Source organism: Hordeum vulgare, chromosome 5H (genome assembly GCF_904849725.1).
Source record: "Hordeum vulgare subsp. vulgare chromosome 5H, MorexV3_pseudomolecules_assembly, whole genome shotgun sequence".
Taxonomy (NCBI): domain Eukaryota; kingdom Viridiplantae; phylum Streptophyta; class Magnoliopsida; order Poales; family Poaceae; genus Hordeum; species Hordeum vulgare.
In genome coordinates, this window is record NC_058522.1 from 368,640,534 (window position 1) to 368,649,399 (window position 8,866).

General features: G+C 42.1%; 1 long non-coding RNA gene across 9 annotated transcripts; it reads right to left on the minus strand.

The window, feature by feature from the left end:
• Window positions 1-250: 250 nt before the first annotated feature.
• Window positions 251-5,753, minus strand: LOC123395436. Of its 9 annotated transcripts, none has more exons than XR_006609732.1 (7): window positions 5,443-5,753; window positions 4,774-4,929; window positions 4,462-4,649; window positions 3,466-3,587; window positions 1,943-3,323; window positions 1,761-1,839; window positions 251-658 (listed from the first exon to the last, which is right to left on the minus strand). It is a non-coding gene; the product is annotated as an uncharacterized LOC123395436 (long non-coding RNA). The 9 variants fall into 9 exon arrangements; XR_006609734.1 differs by having other exon boundaries at window positions 4,462-4,643; window positions 4,774-4,932; XR_006609731.1 differs by having other exon boundaries at window positions 4,774-4,932.
• Window positions 5,754-8,866: the final 3,113 nt, after the last annotated feature.

Below are 8,866 nucleotides of genomic sequence, written 5' to 3' on the forward strand. Positions count from 1 at the left end.
GCCATTAGTATGCCTCCCAGGGCCATATTTACCCGTGTGCTCTGGCTTACTAATGGCGCACTAGTTGACGATGCGCCACTAGTGTGCTTTTTGCAGTGCGCCACTGAAGTGCTGAGTGGTGCGCCACTAGTATGAATATTAGGTATTATTATTATTTTTCTGATATTTGCACAGGTTACAAAACATATTACTGCAAAGAATATAGAGAACACAACATATAAACAGTAGATTTATCAAATACAATAGAAGATTAGTCTCCGAATACAATTCATCATATTAGTCTCCTAATACAATTCATCATATTAGTCTGCGAATACAATTCATCAATAATGCTAAAACAGGGTACTATATAAACACTCTTATATTTTTTCCATAGCGAGAGACAAATGAGACAACAAACAACGAGCGAGTAGGCCAGAGACAATTTGGCATGATATGCAACCTGAGAGCGACAAAAACAAAGCATGGATTCCAATGGTGAACTATGAGGTGCAACTCGACGGGAAGGACCGAAGGGCTCGGAGATGCATTAGGCACGGGAAATGTGCATCTCATAAAGAGATCCAATGTTCCAGCAGGAACCAGGCGCTCCCCCTTCCTAACTGCGCCATTCAGTAGCATAGCCCGAGCTTTGGAGGCATTGGGGGTAGACAAAAACCTGCACAAAAAATCTCATTAGGCACTTCTGAAGTATAAGAACACAGATATAATCGCATGGTGTTAGACATTGGGGGTAGGTAAACACCGTTTGTTTCCTCATATTGGTAATGGCAAAGACATCCGGACGAACCAAATCTAGATTAACTAGTCGCCAACCCGTGCAGCAGCACGGGCTAGAATGTGAACACATGTACATAGTATAAATTTTCCAGGTAAACGTGATTTAGAACCTGTTCCATAATTTAGCAGAATTTATTTATATGGTCTCTAGGAATGATTATGGATTGTTTTGTTTTTAGGGAAGTACCATCAGACACACTATTTCTTGTCTATGATGGATTAATTATTTAATTATGACGACACTTCAGCATTTCTTTTGTTCCTTCACTAACCATAGCTGTACTTGAGATTGTACATTTTAACCTGGTTATTAAAGTACTCAACCTGTCATATATCCTGATTTGGAAGCACCAATCATCGAGACGGGAAAGTAGGATTGATATTAAACTTAACTATTGATTGAGACAAACATGATTGATGGAAATTGAAAATAATGGATCATGTTTGTCTGAAACATTTAAATTTTGTTTCACTCAACCGATCAATTATAATGAATGTGAATAAGAGTGTCAAGCTATTCACAGCTTTGTAACCTACAAAGCTTAACTGGTTGATATCAAGAAAAAAAAGATTCCGAGATTATTTGTATGTTGTAGCTTTTAATTCTGAAAAAGAGCACCAGTCCTTGAGCTATGCATAAGGGATGTGCAACATCGTCATTCTATTCCTGAAGTAGGCTCTGTAGAGGCATATTAGTCCAATCAAGTAATCTCCATGTTTTATTTTAGTAAATGCTGCATGCATTGACCATTGAACAAACACTATTAGTCTAGAAAGGGAAAACCTAAATAAATGTTTGAACAAATCATTAGTTGTATACTCGTACTTATATATGAGCAAAAGATGGATACATGTAATAATTACAGTCGTATCTTAATGTGAGAATATTTAAAATCTTGAATTCCATTAGCACATCCGAAATAAAGCAGACTTGTGTCTCACACAACAGAAGAAAGTCCTCTTCCCTGTAATTGACGTACATGTATAGAGTGTAGACTTCATCCTTCCTTCCACTACTGCTTCTCCAAGAGGATTGGCCAGAGGAAATCTCAGCAGCTCCTAAAGTAGTTGAGAAAATATTTTATACAAATAAAAATCAATGATCTGATATCTTTCTACAACTGGAACATGGAAATTTAATACCCATGTAATTAAATCTTACCACTCCCTGTCAGCAACGGACAATTAAATACCCAGAGAAGGTAAACCTATTACGGAGAAGCACAAACATGAGATAGGAGTGGTCTCTCAATCAACTTCAGACCCCGCACTAAGATATCATTAAAAGCTGCAGGAAAGGAACCCACGATGAGAAATTCAGCATTATAGAAGGGCATAACCTTATGTAACAAATACAAACTATACAAATACAAATACAAAGTATACATAGAAGGGCATAACCTTATGTAACAAATACAAAGTATACAAATACATAACCTTATGTAACAAATTCAGCATTATAGAAGGGCATAACCTTATGTAACAAATACAAATACAAATTATACATACTCCAGAGGTATTAAAGTATAGTACAAATTGGGACGTAAGAAACGAAGCATGGAGTCTAAAATTCAGCAATTTGATCGAGCAACCGGACTTAGACGTAGCAGTAAGAGAACACGTATTCGTGGCCATAGCCATCAACATCAAGTGAAGAAATCATGCATCTTGCTTGTGTAGAGTGTGCCATAATATACTGAATGTTAACAGAACGATTACCAAAATCACCCTCCTATGGAGATTAGCCTGGATATAAACTCCTGCAATATCTTATGGAGATTATCCATGATGATAGGCAGCAGACCACAGAAGCTAGATGATCGCATGAGCTTCGTATTAGGGATGGCAACAACTTGGAGACCATAGAAGCTAGATGCTAGCAGGAGAGAAAGGAACCTGTGTAGAGGGAGGGAGAAGGAGCCGAGAGTAAGGGGTGGCGGATCCAATAAAGACATCTCGAGCGGCGGCGGCGGCCGTTGGCTGAGGAACGTGTTAGGTAGGATGCTCACAGGACGCAAGGTAGTTATACTCCAGATCTAATCAGCGATTGATGGAGTTTCTTTTAGGTATGGTGATTTATTGAGAACAGATGACATGAAGACATGAGCCTCGATGGGCCTTTTTTTTAAAGTAAGATAAGATGTTTGGTGATATAATAAGACAAAACACTTGCATGCAAATTGTTTTTAAATCTTGGATGTGTCCGTGCAAATAACTCTATGAAAATAGTACAAAAAACCTCACGGCACAGGATTTTTAACGAACTAATCTACACCGTTATAATTTGGACCTACCAGATTAACCGCTCATATTTACTAATTTACCTGGGAATTTCTTGAAAGCCTGTAATTAGTATAAGTATAGATTAATATCTAACGAGCATGGTTGCTCAAAAAGGCGACAAAACAATTGAGATCAGTTACTACACCACGTCAATGCTCGTACTTAACTCATCTTTTGTCGGGCGTGCATTTAAAGCTTATCCATCCATCCCCTGAACTGTGTTTTTGCCAATCTGCAGAGCTAGGTTCAGTTGAACTCACCTGCACATTCACCAACTGAGTAGTTGCACAAGCAAGGATACCCAATTTTATGTAGCATACAAAATGAATGGATGCGGGAGCAGTCTTTTAGTAGACAAAAACCAAGTGATGGAAATGTAGCAGAGGCCTTGCAGTAACTTACGAGGGCACTGAAGCTGAGAGAGGCTGATGCCCAGGCTGCACCATTGGTGACACAAGAGGAGCGCCCTGACCTGGGACTGTACCCCAGGGTTGAGCTCCAGGAGGAACCGTTGTTGGTTGATACTGAAATGTAGCATTGATAAACTTATAAACAATGAAAATATTCTAATTATTGACATGGAGAAGCACTCCATATATATACATCAAAGGGAAACAGTGAGAAACAAGGCATACGGTATAAGAAGGAGGCGGCATAGGGGTGCCCATGGTGGGCATGGCGTGTTAAGGTAACTTGAATGCAGTTTTGCTTATCAAGAAATTAGGGGTTTCAATCGTCATGGTTATAAAAAAAAGAGGCGTGACTTATCCAGTCTGCAGTACACTTACAGTTCCATTTCTACATTATAAACAAAAGGGCTACAGTAGCTAGTTTGTCACACAACATCATATGTTTGCTGAAGAGCATCAGAAGTTAATTTCATAGAGCCAGTATTACGAAGCCCAAGGTTCACCATTTAGCATACTAGATCCTACAACACCTAAATGTTAATGAGTTAGTGCTTAACTGTTATAGATCTTAAATCATGAAGTTAGCAAAATTCATTTCTTCGGAATTTAATCGCAAGAACTGAAGAGCATATCTTCATTTCATTTCATTGCAAACTAACGCTAACCTTACTTAATTCTTCCCAACAATCTGTTTTCAGTTAGGTAGATGATAGTACTTATTATTTCAGGAGACCCTCTGTTTTGACTACTTCAGTCAGGTGCTGCCTACAGAGTGAGACAAGGAACACTTCCACTGTACTAGCTGGAATCACCATGGGCTCATTTCAGTACTAGTAACCAGTTAACCACTACCGCCCCGATCCAATTATATTTGAGGGCAGGATCTAATTTTGCTTTCGAGAAACATGTAGCAGCTACTGCATCCGGAATCAACCAGGCACAAATAGGAGAATAGGAGAATCATGTAAACTGGAAACATGTAACGCACCTAGGTCATCAGGCTGGCCATGGATAAACTGGAAGATGCAGAATAGGAGAATCACAACGCATAGATCCATGCTTCATGCTCACCCTTGTAAGAATAACTACCTCCACGAGATAAGAGGCAGAGACTATATGCATCTCCACAGACCAAATATACTAATGCATCCATGTTATGACCGTGCTATTCTGCAGCTATGGGGAAAGAAAGTCAATGTACTAGGTCAGTTGTTGTGTGGTTCAACCAAAATAAGTTATCTTCATAATACTTAAGAATGTCCCACCAATAGAGAGGATACAACTATAACATTCTTCCTACCTTTGTGATTGACAACATGCATCCTTTGTTCTTTCTTAGAAAAACTACGACTCGTTATAAAATTCAGTCTTGATTATCCGTTCATGGGGTTTCAATTCTCGTGATCTTCATGAATACAAGGGAACAGACATGTTCACCTAACATTGATTTGGTTATCTTCTAGTATAACAGAGTAGAACAACAAGTCAGGAAGGTTACTGAATCTGAAAGCTCAAAATTTTAAGAATATGTATTAAACTATAGTATGTAGCTGTCAAGATTAGAACCACCCCAAATGATGTGGAAGTAGTAACATTCGAACTGAGAAAATTTGGTGCACTTGATCGGGCAGCCTCCCGGCCGCATGCCTTCTCAGCAAATTTGACCTGGTACGATAAACTAACAAGATGAACCTAACGAATCTTACAAGTGACACGCAAGGATAAAAAATAATCAGAGAAGAATTAAATACTTCATCTGATGACTTCTTGATGTGCTATTAACAATTTCCACAGTTATTATACAGCCGGGATGAGCTCTGGCCGTTGATTTCCTAGGCAGATCTCGTGCTTTGCCGAACAACTCGGATGGCGAAAGAAAACGACGCTAGGTGCTCAGATGGAGCCTGCCTGTGGCTACCAGTAATGGCAGAGCAAAGCGCATGGGGGCTGTTGCGCAGAAACCACGTACCTTGTCGTCGCCGTCTCCCCTCCTCATCCACGGCCAGTCTCAGTTGGCAGCAGCAGGAGACCCGCACGCACGCATGCACGCACGTCGGGGGAGGCGGGGACGGTGAGGGAGAAGGAGTAGTGGCAGGGTCGAGCTTGACGACGGTGACCGGGAGGCTGCGCCGGCGATCGATGAGGTGGAGGTACGCGCGGGGTAGGCGGAGGAGCACGTACTCCGAGGGCGCCGGCGCGCCGGGGGACGACGGGATCTCGACCCGTGGTGGTTCAACCGCAACATCCCGTGTGCTTGTGTTTGGATGGATGTTGGATCTGCTGCGCCATCTCTCTCCCTACTTTTTTTTTTCAAAACTACTAATGACGCACCACCTACAAATACGCCATTAGTAACCCTGGTTACTAATGGCGCATCAGCTGATGGTGCGCCATTAGTAGTTTTGCAAAAAAAAAAATTATAGTAGTGGCGCACTGGATAAGTGGTGCGTCATTACTAGTTAAACTAGTAATGGCGCACGCTGCCCCGGTGCGCCATTAGTACTTTTGCAAAAAAAAAAATAGTAGTGGCGCACCGAGTGTGTGGTGCGCCATTAGTGTCCATCATACTAATGGCGCACCTGCACATGATGCGCCACTGCTATATAGTAGTGGCGCGCCACTTGTGTGGTGCGTCATTAGTGTCTATATCATCTATAGCCATTTTCCTAGTAGTGCCTTGTTTGTCTGTCCTGAAAGGTTATTGAGAGCAGGCCAATCGTTGATGGTTACAAACAGCAATGCATGTAGGTCAAATTCCTCCTGTTCATTCTCATCCCACACACGTACACCATTTCCATTCCATAGCTGTAAAAGTTCATCAACTAATAACCTTAGGTACACATCAATGTCATTGCCGGGTTGCCTAGGGCCTTGGATGAGCACTGACATCATAATGAACTTCCGCTTCATGCACATCCAAGGAGGAAGGTTATACATACATAGAGTTACATGCCATGTGCTATGCTTGCTGCTCTGCTCCCCAAAAGGATTATCGCCATCTGCACTTAAACCAAACCATACGTTCCTTGGGTCACGTGTAAAGTCGCTCCACTTTCTCTCGACTTTCTCCAGTGCGACCCGTCAGCGGGTGCTCTCAACTTCTTGTCTTTCTTACGGTCTTTTATGTGACATTGCATCAACTCGGCATGCTTTTTTGTTTCTGAACAGACGTTTGAACCGTGGTATTATAGGAGCATACCACATCACCTTGGCAGGAACCATCTTTCCAGTGCGCTAGCCCTCAACATCAGCAGGGTCATCTCTTCTGATCTTATACCGCAATGCACCGCGTACCGGGCATGCGTTCAAATCCTTGTACGCACCGCGGTAGAGGATGCAGTCATTAGGTCATGTATGTATCTTCTGCACCTCTAATCCTAGAGGGCATAGAACCTTCTTCGCTTTGTACGTACTGCCGGGTGATACGTCCATTTTGCATCATGCTTTCATGTTGATATTTATTGCTTTATGGGCTCTTATATTACTTTGTGATACCATATTTATGCCTTTTCTCTCTTATTTTGCAAGGTTTATTTGAAGAGGGAGAATTCAGGCAACTGGAATTTTGGACTAGAAAAGAAGCAAATCTGAGTCCTCTATTCTGCACAACTCCAAATGCCCTGAAAATTTACGTGGAATTTTTTGGGAATATATAAAAAATTCTGGGCGAAAGAAGTACCAGAGGGGAGCTACCAAGGTGCCACAAGCCTGGTAGCCGCCACCCCCCTGGTGGCGGCTACAGGGCTTGTGGGCTCCCTAACGGCCTACTGGCCCCCCTCTTTTGCTACATGAAGGATTTCGTTCTAGAAAAAATCAATCGGGAGCTTTTTCGTGGTTTTGCCGCAGCCACGAGGCGGAACTTGAGCAGATCCAATCTAGAGCTCCAGCAGGACGATCCTGCCGGGGAAACTTCCCTCCCGGAGGGGGAAATCATCGCCATCGTCATCACCAACACTCCTCTCGTTGGAGGGGAGGCATCTTCATCAACATCTTCATCAGCACCATCTCCTCTCCAATCCCTAGTTCATCTCTTGTAACCAATCTCTGTCTCGTGACTCCGATTGGTACTTCTAAGGTTGCTAGTAGTGTTGATTACTCTTTGTGGTTAATGCTGGTTGGATTACTTGGTGAAAGAGTTTATGTTCAGATCCTTGATGCTATTCATTACACCTCTGATCATGATTATGATTATGCTTTGTGAGTAGTTACTTTTGTTCCTGAGGACATGGGATAAGTCATGCTAATAATAGTCATGTGAATTTGGTACTCGTTCGGTATTTTGATATGTTGTATGTTGTATTTTCCTCTAGTGGTGTTATGTGAACGTCGAGTACATAACACTTCACCATACTTGGGCCTAGAGGAAGGCATTGGGGAGTAGTAAGTAGATGATGGGTTGCTGGAGTGACAGAAGCTTAAACCCCAGTCTATGCATTGCTTCATAAGGGGCTGATTTGGATCCACTAGTTTAATGCTATGGTTAGACGTTGTCTTAATTCTTCTTTCGTAGTTGCGGATGCTTGCGAGAGGGGTTAATCATAAGTGGGATGCTTGTCCAAGTAAGGGCAGTACCCAAGCGCCGGTCCACCCACATATCAAACTATCAAAGTAACGAACGCGAATCACATGAACTTGACGAAACTAGCATGACAGAAATTCCCGTGTGTCCTCGGGAGCGTTTTTCCTCCTATAAGACTTTGTTCAGACTTGTCCCTTGCTACAAAAGGGATTGGGCCACTTGATGCACCATTGCTACTAGTTGTTACGTGTTACTTTTCGCTTGCTACGTTTCACCTCACTACACCATCACTTGTTACCGCTACTTTCAGTGCTTGCAGTTATTACCTTTCTGAAAACCGTTTACCAGAGCCTTCTGCTCCTCGTTGGGTTCGACACTCTTACTTATCTAAAGGACTACGATTGACCCCCTATACTTGTGGGTCATCAAGACTCTTTTCTGGCGCCGTTGCCGGGGAGGTGAAGCGCCTTTGGTAAGTGGAAATTTGTAAGGAAACATTTATATACTGTGTTGAAATTTTTTGTGACTTGTCACTATGGAAACTGTTCCTTTGAGGAGTTTGCTTGGGGTATCTTCAACTCGAACGGAAGCATGAGGAGTTGTTCCTCAACCTGAGGTACCTACTGAAAATATCTTTTATCAAATTCCTTCGGGTATGCTTGAGAAACTGCTGGCTAATCCTTTTACAGGAGATGGATCTTCACATCCAGACTTGCATCTGATCTATGTAGATGAAGTTTGTGGTTTATTTAAGCTTGCAGGTTTGCCCTAGGATGAGGTAAAGAAGAAAGTCTTTCCTTTATCTTTGAAGGATAAGGCGTTGACATGGTATAGGCTATATGATGATACTGGATCATGGGACTACAATCGGTTG